This window comes from Schistocerca cancellata, chromosome 4 (genome assembly GCF_023864275.1).
Source record: "Schistocerca cancellata isolate TAMUIC-IGC-003103 chromosome 4, iqSchCanc2.1, whole genome shotgun sequence".
NCBI lineage: Eukaryota > Metazoa > Arthropoda > Insecta > Orthoptera > Acrididae > Schistocerca > Schistocerca cancellata.
In genome coordinates, this window is record NC_064629.1 from 425,459,462 (window position 1) to 425,476,442 (window position 16,981).

The window sequence follows — 16,981 nt, forward strand, 5'->3', positions numbered from 1 at the left end:
TTGACCTGAATCAGATGAGACTTGTGTCTGGAAATTTAAGTTGAGGTTTCTTGCATGTGAGTTCTTTTGAAGGGGCAGGCAGGAATATAAGGTTAGTACTACGACATTAATTTGTCTCCTGTTACCTCACGGTCAGAGACTGCACAGATAGTGTGGGAGGAGGGTGTTTTAAATGAGACTTGTGTGTGGAAATTTTAGTTGGGGTGTCTTGCTTGTGATTTCTTTTGAAGGGACTGCCAGGAATATATGGTTCGTACTTCGAAAAATAAATTGTATCCGGTTACCTCATGGTCGGAGTCTGCACAGGTAGTGTGGGAGGAAGGTGTTTGATCTGAATCAGATGAGGCTTGCGTGTGGAGATTTCAGTGGAGGTGTCTTGCATTTGATTTCTTTCGAAGGGACAGACAGGAATATATGGTTAGTAATTCGAAATTATATTGTATCCGATTACCTCATGGTTGGAGACTGCACAGATAGTGTGGGAGGAGGGTGTTTGATCTGAATCAGATGAGACTTGCGTGTGGAGATTTAAGTTGAGGTTTCAGACGTGAGATTTCTTTTCAAGGGAGAAAAATGAATATACAGTGAGTACTTCAAAACTCTCTTGCCCCCTATGTCCTCATCGTCGGTGTCTGCACAGGTAGTGTGGGAGAAGCGTGTTTGATCTGAATCAGATGAGACTTGCATATGGAGATTTCAGTGGAGGTGTCTTGCATTTGATTTCTTTCGAAGGGACAGACAGGAATATATGGTTAGTACTTCGAAATTAAATTGTCTCCGGTTACCTCATGGTCGGAGACTGCGCAGATAGTGTGGGAGGAAGGTGTTTGATCTGAATCAGATGAGACTTGCGTGTGGAGATTTAAATTGCGGTGTCTTGTATGTGACTTCTTTTGAAGGGACGGACAGGAATATATGGTTAGTACTGCAAAATGAAATTGTATCCGGTTACCTCATGGTCGGAGACAGCACAGATAGTGTGGGATGAGGGTGTTTGATCTGAATCAGATGAGACTTGCGTGTGGAGATTTAAATTGAAGTGTCTTGCATTTGATTTATTTTGAAAAGGCAAACACAATATATGGTGAGTACTTAGAAATTCCATTGTCTCATGTGACCTCATCGTCGGTCACTGCACGGCTAGTGTGGGAGAAGCGTGTTTGATCTGAATCAGATGAGAATTTCGTGTGGAGATTTTAGTTGAGGTGTCTTGCATGTGATTTCTTTTGAAGGGACAGACAGGAATATATGGTTCTTACTTCAAAATTAAATTGTATCCGGTTACCTCATCGTCAGAGACTGCACAGGTAGTGTGGGAGGAAGGTGTTTGATCTGAATCAGATGAGACTTGCATGTGGAGATTAAAGTTGAGGTGCCTTGCGCATGATTTCTTTTGAAACGAAAAATTCGAAATCTCATGAGTACTTCGAAATTCCATTGTCTCACATGACCTCATCGTCGGTGACTGCAGAGGTAGTGTGGGAGAAGCGTGTTTGATCTGAATCTGATGAGACTTGCATATGGAGATTTAAGTTGAGGTGTCTTGCATGTGATTACTTTTGTAGGGACAGACAGGAATATATGGTTAGTATTTCGAAATCATATGGTCTCCGGTTACCTCATGGTTCGAGACAGCACAGATAGTGTGGGAGGATGGTGTTTGATCTGAATCAGATAGGACTTGCGTGTGGAGATTGAAGTTGAGGTTTCTTATGTGTGATTTCTTTTGAAGGGAGAAAAATGAATATATAGTGAGTACTTCATAATTCGATTGCCTCCCATGACCTCATGATTGGAGACTGCACAGGTAGTGTCGGAGAAGTGTGTTTGAACTGTATCAGATGAGACTTGTGTGTGGAGATTTAAGTTGAAGTTTTGTGCATGTGATTTCTTTTGAAGGGACAAAAACCAAATTGTAGTGTGTACTTCAAAATTCCATTGCTTCCCATGACCTCACAGTTGGAGACTGCACAGATAGTGTGGGAGGAGCGTGTTTGACCTGAATCAGATTAGACGTGCGTGTGAAGATTTAAGTTGATGTTTCTTGCATGTGATTTCTTTTGAAGAGACAAGCTCGAATATATGGTGGGTACTTCAAAATTCCATTGTCTCTGGTGACCTCATGGTGGGACACAGATAGTGTGGGAGGAACATGTTTGATCCGATCAGATGAGACTTGCGTGTGGAGCGTTAAGTTGAGGGTTCTTGCATGTGATTCCTTTTGAAGGAACAAACACGAATATATGGTTAGTACTTCGAAATTCCACTGTCATTGGCAGACCTTGTGGTCGCTGGTTGCAGAGACAACTTGGAGAAAGCATACTTGATCCGAATTCAGTCGAGGTTGGCAGGTGTAATCTTAACTTGCATTCCTAAGCATGTGACTTGATTAACTGGCTCAGGAATTTTTCTTTTGGAGTTGAAATATTTGACTGTGCCATTCATTTATTTCCTGTAGATTAGAAGTAGGTAAGCGCGTAAGAAAGGAATTGCCCGGGTTGTTACTGTGTCAGAGTAAATGTACTTTTATTATTTGTGTAAAGGGGTAATGAACTACAAAATTTCGGGAGAATGTGTGTGAAAGTTCTGTATGACCACATTTCTGTTTTGCTATTCTTTACTGCTTCAAACTCTTAAGGATTTAGAGGACATCCAGTGTGTGGTGGAACTATACAGATAGATGATAGACAGCCTGCTATTATCTTAATGTCACGTGAGCCAGTGAGGTTATTTAAATTGAAGCTCCTTCTAGAGGCTTATGAATGTCGTAGGTAGTTACAGTGTGCAGATACACCACTGTGTGTATTGAAAGTATAAGTGATATGCATTAGTGGATACCAATGTAAGTAATTAGATGTGAAACCTCAGGATCTTCACACATGATAAGTTTACAGTCAGTATAATAAAAGTGATAGTACTTGGCGAGACTTAGTTGTGGCAAGAGGTCATTTTCATTTCGTGTATTGTGTTAAGTGTCTGTTAATTTTATGGACGTTATGAAGCTGAAACCGTATTTAATTTTAAATACCTTAACCATATGAGCTACAGAACTGTCATTTATGATCTGTCAGAGTACAGTAGTAGAAGCCAGAGTGATCAGTATTTAAATGGGGACTTCCAACAGTGTAATTGTGAGTTCATTGAAATTGTTTACTTCATTGTTTTGAGCAGGTTGGGGTAAAAGGCCGTTTCTTTACTTCCATTCATAATATGCCAAAAGCAAACAATACACACAGGTGTAATGTGTTGTGATGCAGCAGACAGAACAGTTAGTGATGCATCTCAGATTTCTTGTGTTTTGGGAAATAAATAGCACAAATACGAACAGCACGTGACTGGGTCAAAATCAAGGTTACCAACACTTTTCCTAGAACAAGTTTAATAGATACAGTGTAGTGGGACCCGCCTATTGGTGAACATTGGCAGTGAAACAGTGTGAACATCACATGACACGTTTGAATTGCACAGTGAATGTCTACATGGAATATCTTGAGCATTTACAGAATATTGTTTTTGTGGGGATGCAGGCTGGGAGTGTGTTCCATGAAAAATGAAGTACATCATTCTTGAAAATTTCTCGGGTATTCAGCCAGGTAGCATCATCCAAAAGGCGCAATAGTTCAGCAAGCCGACTTCTTGCCATCTAAAGGAGTTCTTGGTGAACTATTGCTTGCTGAACTATTGCACCTTTTGGATGATGCTACCTGGCTGAATACCCGAGAAATATTCAAGATTTCTGTACGCCGGGAAAACCTTAGATCATACAACATTCTTATCATATTGTGACACATTGTGAAAGCATCAGTTTTAAAATGTCGAAGAAAACACTAGATGTGATGTGATGTGATGTGATGTGATGTGATGTGATTTGGTTTGTTCTTCATGTGACAGTATATTGACTGTTTGTAACAGGAGACACATTTTTTAGTCTTGTGGAAGTGTGTGAAAAAATTTGCTTTTACCACAGGCAAGAAAACATTGTGAATGAAATGTGGATGACCCAAATGTTTCAGTACACAATATAATATGAGTTAATGTTAGCTTGATGCAAAGGTACTGTCTCCTACTCTATGATGGACACAAATTTAATGTGTTGTGTATCAGAGTCAAAATTTCGTTGTGGTGACTTAAGTGCATTTCGTGTGGTGTGATAGCCAGTGTGGTTAGAGGCTGAGGCAGTTAATATGTATTTGAGGTAAGGCTTTAAGCATGTGAGCAGAACATATAGTAGCATCTGCTATATACATTTGACACCCACCTGTCAGAAGAATGAGTGTTTTTGCACAGAGTTTGATGTATTGAAGATGTGACAGTCATGTTATTGGTCATGAGGAGCTGAAGTTGCTGTAATTGTGTTCAGTAATACAATATGCATTGGAAGACAATGATGAAAATAATGATTGATGTGACACATAGTGGCAATGATGTGCAGTTCTTATAAATTTAAGTGCAAGATTTTGTCAGTGAGACGGGGTGATTGGGAAACATTGCTACAGTATTTCAGCTACAGTGTATCATAACTGATTATTGAAATTGTGATAATTCAGCCTGTCACCAGATACTACAGTGTGTACATGTCCACTCATATTGACTGCTGTAACTATGCTGCCACTTGCCTTTGGTTACTGTAACATGGTTCTCAAGTCTGATTCCATCTCGATTCCCACTTACTGTGTAATGCCATGTTGCACACTTGCCATGCATGAAAGGACGTTAGGAACTTTTTGGCATATCACTTGTTAATCGTACAAGGCTTTGCCCAAAAAGGCAGATCAGCATATTATTTGTGTAATGGTTATTTCAAAAGCAGTTTTATTATGCTTGTGGCTGTTGTATTGCATTAGTGTGCACCTTCTTTGCATGTTTCAGGTGTGAGGCTACCTGGAGCTGACAATGTGCAACTTTGAGGTTACCTAACAGCACTGAATTTTATTCAATATCGGCATCGAGTTGTTGGTGCTCCTGTAATAAATACTGCTGTTGTTGTCAACATTCTTATATTATGTCTATATGAGCCAAACAAGGTGGAATTTAAAGAGCATATGAGAATACAGACCAAATTGAGTGTCATTTGAAAAGCATGTAATCTTCCACAGTAGTTTCAACACTGCACTAAAATATTGTTGCACTGTAAAATAACAGTGACATTATAACAAGAAAAATTAACTAAACAGAAGTTTGAAGTGATGAAATAGCTTCACATATCAGAAAATAATGTAATTGTGTTCAAATTGAAGTCCTTGGCATATAAGATTTTTTTTGAAAAATATGTGGATACAAAGAATCACATAACATCTCAAATGTGGAATTACTGCTACATGGCAGAAAGAAAATAAAATAACTTGCTGTCATGATAAAGGCTTTTTAGGTCATAACTTTTTTCCTGTGCTCGGCAAAATCAACTGGCTTATTCTTGACCTCGAAGAAGAAGAATGAAAAATGGTAAATTGCAGACCTCATGATGAGAGATGACTGTAACAGGTTGTAACTTTTAAGAAAATTGCTACATCCCGTGCAACACATTTTAATTGTAAGAATTAATGAATGAAGAGATGCTGATTTGAACATTATGTGAAAAATTTAGGTTCATTGGAGCACTTTTTAAGAAGAGGAATTTGATTACAAAAAGTTGAAGAACTGAGGTGTCCTTGAAGTTTGTAAATCACTGTTTTTTCACATGGCCTGTATTTTTGGAAGGAATAGATGTAGTCTCTTTGATATTTTCTACTCCTTTATTGCACTGCAGTTTGTTATACTTATTGATGCATTCAATGTTAGAAAGTAGTTAATATTGATGTGAATGTATTTTCAGCATGAAAAACATAGCCTACTATGGACCTGTTCACCTTACCTAAAGGAGGAAAAGGAGGAAATGCCATCAAGGTAAATAAATCATGTGTAAATATACCTACAATGCCTTGAATGGACAACATCATAAAATTCTGCAATGTGCAAGTTTACAGGAGAGGAGGGGGGGGGGGGGGGAGAGGGTCAGGAAATTGTGCAAGGGGAAGCGGTGAATGAAATTATTGTATATTGTCCCTCAGGTGTCAGAAAGTAACCCTAAGCCTACTGCAGATAAAAATCATGAATGTAGTATAACAAATTGAATAGCAAACTATGAAGACGATTAAATGGGGAAGGAGTTTGTTTTCATTGGTAGAATAATAGAATGGAATCGGTTAAGAACTTGACCATGATCATTATTGCTGCACCTTTTTTATTTCACTATAGGGAAACACAAAATCGGAAAAAAGTAAGTTCTTCCATATATACATCCACTGAAATGCTAGTTGGTAGTAATAAATAAAACATAACTCCCTATCAGAAAGCCTCTACGGTGGAATCAGTGTAGTGCCATATTTATATTATTTGGTTGACAATATCAAATAATGCCATGTGTTACAAGTGCTATCTCAGTGCCTGTCCTGTATTGCACCAGAATTAGGTAATCCTCCGTATCATCCCATCCCCAGAGTGAAGAGAAGTTGTTGATTTATTGTATTTGTCAAATTGAATGAAGTTTCTGTAGAACTGGAGTGGAACTCTCACCCCTCCCCCACTCCCTCACCCCCCCCCCCCCCACACACACACACACACTTGTAACTAATAGTCTTGAGAGGGAGGCAAATTTTGATAGTTAATGAAACTACCAGTTGTTTTGTAGGCTCATCTATGTGCCTTTAAAGTAACGTAAGTTTTTAATTTCTGTTTTGCAGGAGGGATAACAGGAGAAAGCTGTGCATTAATAAATTACAGTGATATTGTAGTACTTCAGTCAGGATTTCCTACATTCTTTATAGTGATCCCAAACTGATCAACAAGCAACAATTGACATTCCACACAATTTCTAAGGTCAGTTATTGGACAAGAGGTGGATACAAAACTGTCTATTTTAAAAATTTTAATAGGCTGCATAATATGATCTTTCCATAAGATCAGTGAAAAGTTGCTGCTTAGTCAGCTGTATGAGCTTTGCATATAATAAGTGACAGTTTTTAAAATATTTTATTAACATTTCTGTATTTTCTTCCTCTCCCCCCTTTCTTCTTCTTCTTCTTCTTCTTCTTCTTCTTCTTCTTCCCTCTAGCAGCTTATGATATTTGCTCCAATACTGTAATAGTCTGTTAGATAATAAAATATAAACTAATTAAACTTTTTCTTTAAGCAGGGGATGTTGTAGAGTGCGGATGCAGTGGGGGAGTGTCTTAGCTGTAGTTGTTGCACTACAGTAAATGGTTTCCAATGAACAAGGACGACAGATGACCGGAAAAATTTTATTTGAAATTCCAGAGTTCAAGGAAGTTCTGCAATAGTTCCCCATTGCACACTAACATGTGGTATACATATGAGGCATGTGCTAGGTATGTATATTTGGTGCATGTTACTTTTTGATTCATGAATTGCTGGTGTAATTTTGTTTTTAACATACCTCTTGTATGCAGCAAATTACACTTTTAATTTTACACCATACATTTTTCACATCTATTTACAATTGAACATTGTTAGAACAGATTTATACTGGTGCTATTCACTAGTAAACAAGAATTTTGTTTATATATGCCCTTAAATTGTTTCCCGACTTTTATTAAATTATAATGTTGGAGTGTAATCAGTGAAGTAGTAGGCAAGCTGTTCTAAAAGTTATTTAACCCTTTCGCATGTTTTTTAAGCAAAGTTGGTATGTTTCTGTGTCATATAAGAATTATGAGCAGTGTACTATATTTTTTGATAATCATATTTTTGTGATTTAGGACGAAGAGCTATGGTGGTATGTATATCCCTTGGGGGCCCTTTTTGTGAGCATTTTTTATACTGAAGATTAGTTGCTGTATATTTGTTTATTCCTGTTGATCCTACACATTTTCATTATCTGTCTTTTGGGAAGATAAAAAATCTTATTCCTTCCCGTACACCATACTTTGTTAGTGGCAAGTCATTGACCGTTGGCATTTCAGCCAAGTTTATTCTGATGCTGCGCCAAAGGGATTGGAACCCATTGACTGAGACAGCAGAGGACATAAAACCATGGACAGTGTGTGCTAAGTGAATATAACATAAACTTATCCACATAGAGTTTTCAGAACAGGAAATAGTTGAATTTTTTGTACTTGTGCAAGTGTGTGATACTTACTCCACACAGGTGTCTGTATTAGCCCCAGGCATTAAAAATTGAGAGATACCATGTTGCAATATTTTCACTGATGCTGCGCCAAAGGGATTGGAACCCATTGACTGAGACAGCAGAGGACATAAAACCATGGACAGTGTGTGCTAAGTGAATATAACATAAACTTATCCACATAGAGTTTTCAGAACAGGAAATAGTTGAATTTTTTGTACTTGTGCAAGTGTGTGATACTTACTCCACACAGGTGTCTGTATTAGCCCCAGGCATTAAAAATTGAGAGATACCATGTTGCAATATTTTCACTGATGCTGCGCCAAAGGGATTGGAACCCATTGACTGAGACAGCAGAGGACATAAAACCATGGACAGTGTGTGCTAAGTGAATATAACATAAACTTATCCACATAGAGTTTTCAGAACAGGAAATAGTTGAATTTTTTGTACTTGTGCAAGTGTGTGATACTTACTCCACACAGGTGTCTGTATTAGCCCCAGAATCTGGTGACAGTGGTTGTACAAGTAAGAGGAAATAAATCGTACTTCCACTGACTGTTCTGTAAAATTAATTGTAAATTTGCTCCAGCATAATGAACAGAACAATCAGTGAATACATGTTACAGGTGACTACTTCAGTTGTGACAGTCATGTTATTGGTCATGAGGAGCTGAAGTTGCTGTAATTGTGTTCAGTAATACAATATGCATTGGAAGACAATGATGAAAATAATGATTGATGTGACACATAGTGGCAATGATGTGCAGTTCTTGTAAATTAAGTGCAAGATTTTGTCAGTGAGACGGGGTGATTGGGAAACATTGCTACAGTATTTCAGCTACAGTGTATCATAACTGATTATTCAAATTGTGATAATTCAGCCTGTCAAGGTAAATAAATCATGTGTAAATATACCTACAATGCCTTGAATGGACAACATCATAGAATTCTGCAATGTGCAAGTTTACAGGGGAGGAGGGAGGGGGGGGGGGGGGGTGTCAGGAAATTGTGCAAGGGGAAGCAGTGAATGAAATTATTGTATATTGTCCCTCAGGAGTCAGAAAGTAACCCTAAGCCTACTGCAGATAAAAATCATGAATGTAGTATAACAAATTGAATAGCAGACCATGAAGACGATTAAATGTGGAAGGAGTTTGTTTTCATTGGTAGAATAATAGAATGGAATCGGTTAAGAACTTGACCATGATCATTATTGCTGCACCTTTTTTATTTCACTATAGGGAAACACAAAATCGGAAAAAAGTAAGTTCTCCCATATATACATACACTGATTGTTTGTCTTGATTGCATCATCACACACTGTAAGCTACACATTTGGATTCCACTGTTTGAAGGGTCATTACTGTTGGTGGTTGTTAGTGGCAAATTGTCTGTGTTGTGCTTTTTGCAATGATCTGAAGCATTGTAATGCATTTATTGCAACAGTTGTAATCTCTGAGCTCCACATGTTATTTAAATACTCCAATAATGTGGTTACAATGACTGAATTCCAGTACTGTGTAAACTCTTCCATTGATACTTGGTAACGGGGGGAAAATTAGGAGTGGAGGTCAAGTTTGGATGCTTCTGAATAAGCTATAAAAATACGCGATGTAATGTGGGTCCCAAATCCATTTAGTAATAAATGCTAGTTGGTAGTAATAAATAAAACATAACTGCCTATCAGAAAGCCTCTACAGTGGAATTAATGTAGTGCTATTTTTCTCTTGTGTATTTGATGTAGTTGGTCATATCTAGCAGTAGCTATGGCATCAGCATGCGCATTAGCCACATGCAGGTTTTGTCTGGTGGGGAAGGAACTGATTCAGACCTCTGGGGATGCCTCCGTATTCGCATCACTTTTGTTACTGCATTCAGAAAACATTGAGTGAATCGTGTATAAAAAGTTATGAAGTACGAGGCTGATGTAAACCACACTATTAATTTGGAAATAGAAGACATGAAATTTGAAATGCTCCAAGTGCCAAAATCGTGAACTTGAGGATAGTGAGTTTTAAGTATACTGTTTAATTACTGGTCATAATTTAATTATGAATATGTTTTATTTGAAAATAAGCATAGTATGTATCTAGTTTCCAAAGAAAATTACAAACATTGTATTGTAGTAGTATGGAAAACTTACTGAAAGTGGAAATGCAATAAAAAGCCGTTAATTGCCATATTCATTGCTCGTGAAAAGATTGTAAAAGTTCATTCTGCTATTGTAAAACTTTGTGGTCATTATATGAGATACTGCAATATTTCAGTCAGATCTTTCTTCTTTTCTTCACAGCTGTGGCTTCTAACGTCTAGAGTAGATAGCTGCCTTTTCTTGATGTTCTGTACTTGTACACCATTTCTCAAAATAGGGATTCCTTTCCAGGCCTCAGTTTCATTTAAACTCTCCTCGTCCTAATGAGGCTTATGTTTGTCCAACTTAAGAAGTCAAATGTTTTCATGTTGCTGATCATAAATGGCTTTATTTGTCTTGATTACTGTATATGTCCTTGCCATCTGACAATGTACTGAACACTGCGTCTACCTCTGACCTCGCCGAACCTGCACTTAGTGAATTTTTCGTAAATACAGTACGAAATGGTGTCTACTTTGTACAAATTGAGCAGATTTGTAATAATAGGACACCTGGACAATGCTCTCCATTCAATTGACTTAAATATTCCGGATCTGTTGAAAGAGGATATTATTTTACATTTTGGAAATGAAAAAATCCGTTACATTCTTTCACGTTATCGTTTATCACCAGATTATACTTTTGACAACTCAGAAAATGTACCTATGTTGCGAGAAATTGTAATAGAAGCTTCTATGTTTGGAAGAAAGTTTCGTAATTCAGAAAGGAAACCTTGGAATGAATTATGTGTATTAGCAATGAGTGATATAGAGCCTTTCAATTTCTTTAACAGTGTTTTTAAAATAAGTGTGCAGTATTATTGTATTAAGATCAATAATTCATACTTGAAGAATTCAAGATGGAGAATAAATATTTGTGAGCGGTGTGTAAATGAAATGCTTTCTGTACGACCCAGAGATCTGATTTATAAAATGTTTTGTGTTGACAACATATCACTAGTTGTTAATCCTTTGGAAGTTGTGGAAGGTGTATTGCACCACCCATTGTAAATAAATATAATTATTGGTGCTCATTTTGTGCAAACACCCCACTATTTCATCGTGTACGTTGTGGAGGTCGTCTAGGTGCAGTTTCTGATTCTGATGGAGATGATGAGTTAATGTTTGATTATTTGTTTGCAGAATTCTGAAAACGGAACACATAGTGGAATTGTTAACCTTGATGTGATGTGGACGATGCTGGAAGCCGAAGTGAAGAAACCATCCCTGAAGCTCCTCACATACCTGGTAACGAGTATCCTATCATCACTGGGAGAAGACGATGGAGCTTTGTTAACATGCTAGAATATAACCATGAACTGTTTGACAAAATATGAACATGACTTCCTACTCATGTTCCCATGGTTTACAGGATTTATTAAGTTATGTGAGGTCTCTACCAGGTGGTACTACAGTGACGTCATTGTCACAGAAAGACCGGGAGATGCTGACATCTTGCATAGCAAACTTACTGAGTGCTTGAAAAGATATCCTGGAGAAATTCTCTTCTGGAGAGAAGACGGAGACCACTTCCACGTCATTCATGACTGTGTCTATTCCTCGAGGAGATGCAGATGTTGGTTCCGAAATGATGCATTTATTTCCTCCGGAATTAAGAAGCTCCACAGACGGAAAAGAGCAATTGCAGCAATGTCAGACATCGACTGGCTCAATGTACTGTTATACCTCTATGTGCAAAAGGGGTATGGCCGTGGACAAATTTGGATTAGAGGAGCCATTAAAAGACTACCTTATCCAGCTGAAATTGTATGATGGGAAAGTTGCCTCTCAGGATACCAAACAATACTGGAAGGGGAAAGTAGTCGATCTGATGGTGACAGCGAACAGAGGCATGCAAATAATGCACCATGTAAACAGTCTCATTCGAGACGCAAACAGATCATTACAGGAAAAGGGTGCAACCCGACAACAATCGCGTGCCAGGTTCTTTCCGTAATAATTCAGTACAATTGTATACCACCTGAGAACATTACAAATGTGTTTCCAATTGATCATGGTTACTTCATGAGTTTTATTGATCCTAAATTTAAAAGATTTTTTGATATGGGATTAGAGTTATACAAGAAAACCATTAACGATTTAGATCTTAGGGGAATTGAATCACTTTTATGTTCTGGATCACAGGATAGTATATTTTATGCTACCTCTAACAATGTATGGGAATGTTATACTTTGAGTGATTCTTTAACCTGGTTAAACAAAATTCTATTATTCCAATGTGAAGATGACAATGATAAAGCTACAGAATTTTTGTTAAATTTAGTTTCATGGTTCAATAAGAATGGATTGTATTAGTGGAGTAATGATAATTATGTACAGTCAAAAAAGTTAAACACTTTGTGTATTGTGGGTCCTCCAAATAGTGGTAAAAATTGGTTCTTTGATTGCTTTGTATATTTCGCTCTTAATGTTGGTCATATAGGTAGATGTAATAACAAAACAAATCAATTCCCAATGCAAGATGCTGTTAATAGAAGATTAATTGTTGGCAATGAAATTAGTATTGAAGAAGGAGCCTTAGAAGATTTTAAAAAAGTGTGCGAGGGAATTTCTTGTAACATTAGAGTGAAGTATAAAGGCGATGCAATTTTAAGGAGGACACCACTTTTATTAATTTCAAACAGTCAACCTGTAGTTTGCAGCCACCCTGATTTTAAGGATATTCGTGTGAAAACTGTAAGGTGGCGTAGATTTGAAGATTTGAAAAATGCAACAAAAAAGCCTTATCCCTTAGCTTTTTTCAGCTTATTACAAATGTATAATGTGGAATATTAAATGAAAACCAATTGTAATTTTGAAATAGATATATTTTCAATAACTTGTTTACAAAGGTAAATAAAATATTACATTATACAAAATAAATATTACACTTGTTTTATTTCATATTGACCCTTGTACACTGACGATTCCTCAGTCCTTTCTACATTAGACATATATATAATATCAGAAACTTGAACATTTGGTACATTTGCGTGAGGATAATGAGTTTCTAAACCATCTGAGTATACAGAACATTCAGCTATCTGCCTACATGAAGACTCGGCTGAACATTGGTATCATGAAGTCTAATATACCCAGCAGAAGCAATAACAGCTTTTTCTATTAAGTTATTATATCCAGATGAATCAGTCTTTGTTACTGGAGAAATAGCTCCTACTAATTGTTCATGAATTTGTGCTGGTCCAAATGGTGTTGAAGAAAAATTATCACATGTTACGAATGGAGTGGAGTGCTTATCATCATTGATTGTGTACCAATGAGGTACACCCTGAGCAGTAGATGTTATTGGGAAAATATCAATATTAGCTGGTTTTGGGATTTTAAGAAAACCTAAAGTAGGTTTGTATTCGTAATTAACAATAATACTGCCAGTACAAGCATCTGCATCTACCTCGGAAACACATGATTGTACACATTTCCAACCCCAATTGTGTAGTCCTTTTTCTTTTGTACTTGTTACACACGCATAATAGTATTTTAAGTTAATGGGTTGCCCAAATTGATGTGCAGGAACTGTAGTTAAAAAGTCACCCTCATCATTTTTATACCCATACCATGATTTCCAAATAGGCGAAAAATCATGTTTATGGTCTATACTAGTTGTTTCCATAGGAGCTGAGTTACCAAATGCAGTAGGCTTTACGTTAACACCTGGTATTTTTAAATTAATACCCACACTAGTAATATATTTTCATTTTGATTTAAAGTTGCAAGTTCTGTTTTACTGGAATTGGTAGGAAAAGCAATGCTAGGATATCGGGCAATTACTTTTGTTGAACAGTGAACAATTCTACTACCATTTGGCTATAAATCGAATTCAGACGGAGTCATGTACAAAAATGGTCTATCAACAGGAATTTCAGCCAAAGGAATTTCAGCCTAACATACCCCTTTATATAGTGCATGGCACAAATGGCTGTGACCGATTACGCGCGATTTCTTTCTGTCGCCAACCTTTTGCTGGCATGGGTGCTGGCCCAGATAGCCGGCTTGAAAAGCCAACTATCTCAGCACCACAGGCGCCATGGCGACCTTGGGACCGGGGGGGGGGGGGGGGGGGGTAGATAATAGAGTGTATGGTCAACGAATCGACGTACATGTGCGGCCACACGTGCTGTCCATGCATGGTGAGAAAGTTCAAGAAGTTGGTTGCAATATTTCCAAGCCATTGAAAGGTGCAGTAACAGTGAGAGGTCTGTGATATACATTACTGAGCCTAATGTACACTTGCTACACTCTCTCCTAATTTTTTGGAGCAATATGAAGAAAGGTTTCTGGGGTAGGAGTGCTATTATTTTGAGTATGGGTCTGCACCAAACTTGATTGTTAATATTTAAGTCTGGGATGAAATATTGTGATTATTCTTATTATAACATCAAAAGTTAATACACCATCTGCCTTTTCTTTTCAGAATGATGAATTAGTTTAAAGTATTTCATGAAAATGTAATCTGTTTTGTGAAGCTGTGTAAAAAGGAGAACGATAGTCTCTTACTGAAACCAATAAAGAAAGATTTGGAACATTGAAAATTGATGCTACCCTTTCCGTGCATGAGCAATCAGTTTTTTTTGCATTTCCTTCTTACTTAAATCTTAATTAAATGCAATCAATCTAATTTGCACAGCAGTGAAATGTCATTTACAAAAGTGGAGTGTTACAGTCACATTAGAAATGTAAAAGAACAGTTTCCTATTATAAGGTCAAGTACGTCTGTCACTATGGTCACAATCATATATCTGAAGAGGAGTGACTGTTGACACAATGACAGAATGGTTGATTGTCAATGTACAGGCTAACAGCACTATTGACAGCTAGAGTAACAATGTAGGTAGCAGTGACATTTCATGGGACGCTGGCAGTAGGTATTATAGATGTGTGCCATTTTACACCCTAGTATTTTTAAGATGCATAGTAGCAGGAGTGAGCATCTTCCCTCTTGTTTGTGGTCACTTTACGCACAGCTCTTGCTACACCTCACCAATTACACCATTAAACAATGCCATGTGGTACAAGTGCTATCTCATTGCCACTCAAGAACTGCACCAGAATTAAGTAACTCACCTTATCCAGAGTGAACATAAGTAGTTAGTCTCTTGTCTTTGTCGAACTAAATGAGGTTTCTCTAGAACTGAACCCCCCCCCCCCCCTCCCGACACACACACACACACACACACACACACACACATTAGTTAAGTGACAGTCTTGAGATAAGTAGACAAAGTTGTGCATTAATTAATCACAGTGACATTGAAATACTTTAGTCAGGATTTCTTAAATTTATTTTAGTGATCCCAAATTGATCAGTAAGGAAGAATTTAAATTCCAGTTACTGGACAAGAAGAGGATACAAAACTGTTTCTGTTACAAATTATTCTACTAGGTTGCACAATGTCCTCCATTCATAAGATAAATAAATGTTTCTGCTTAGTCGGCTGTGCAAGCTTTGCGTGTAAGTGACATTTCAAATATTTCATTAACTTTTCTTTATTCTCCTCCTGCTCCTCCTCCTCCTCCCTCTTCTTCTTATTTTTCTTTTTCTTCTCTCCTTCAGCTTATGATATTTTCTCTAATACTGTGTAGACAGACAGTAAAATATGAACTAATTAAACGTTTTCTTTAAACAGGAGATGTCATAAAGTAAAGATGCAGTAGAGGAGCCTCTTAGCTGTGGTTGTCACACTCATAATTGAAGTGATTACAGTGGTTAGTATCATAATTGAGTGTACATTGACTTTCAACAGTGCTACTAAGAGAGTGCTTGGTGATTGTTCCCACTAAGGAACTTTTATAACTGCTGCAGAAAGGAAAGTAACAAACACTGAAATATGTGTTGCACATGACAAAAAAATTCTTTGAAGCGCTGCTTACATAAATGGTCTCCACTCAAGCAAGGAAGATAGAAGACTTCAAAAATATTGTTTGAACTTCAAGAGTTCAATAATGTTCTGCAACAGTTTCTCACTGCACTGTAATTGATAGCATACAGCTATTTTGCTAAGTATGTGTGCCTGTTGTGGGCTGCATCTTGATTCTTTAATTGCTGATGTGATGTTGTTTCTAATATACTTCTTGTATGCAACAAATGAAACCTCTAATTTTACACATTTACAATTGAAAATTGTCAGTATCGATTTGTACTGGTGCTACTCACTAATGTGAATATTGTTTATATATGCCCTTAAATAATTTGCTGACTTTGATTAAATGATAATATTGCACTGTAATCAGTTATGTAATAAGGAAGTGGTTTTGGAAGTGGAGCACTGGGTCGAGCAAACACAATGCTGAGGGTGCCGCCGAACCATAAACCAGACTCCCATAGTCAAGGCGGGATTGAACAAGGGCTCTTTAGAGCTGCAGCAGCGTAGAGTGATCTGCAGTCCAGTTGGTGTTGCTCAGGCAGCAGAGGGCACTGAGGTGCTGCCAGCACTTCTGCTTAAGCTGATGAAGGTGAGAAAGCCAAGTCAATTGGGCATCGAAAACCAGTCCTAAGAATCGATATGTCTCCACTACAGTCAGTGGATCATCATTAAGGTAAAGTTCTGGTTCTGGATGAACGGTATGACGCCTACAGAAGTGCATAACACATGACTTTTGCAGCCGAAAACTGGAAACTGTGTGCTAGAGGCCATGACTGCACCTTGTGGATGGCTCCCTGTAGGCTCAGCAGCACCAGTACTGGTGGAGCAGTATGAAATGCAGAAG

The 16,981-nt window shown here is 37.6% G+C and overlaps 1 long non-coding RNA gene across 1 annotated transcript; it reads left to right on the forward strand.

Moving 5' to 3' along the window:
* The first annotated feature begins 1,444 nt into the window (after positions 1-1,444).
* LOC126183529 (uncharacterized) lies at positions 1,445-13,138 on the forward strand. The gene is made up of 4 exons (XR_007536763.1): positions 1,445-5,883; positions 6,720-6,855; positions 7,172-7,364; positions 11,399-13,138. It is a non-coding gene; the product is annotated as an uncharacterized LOC126183529 (long non-coding RNA).
* The last annotated feature ends 3,843 nt before the right edge of the window (positions 13,139-16,981 follow it).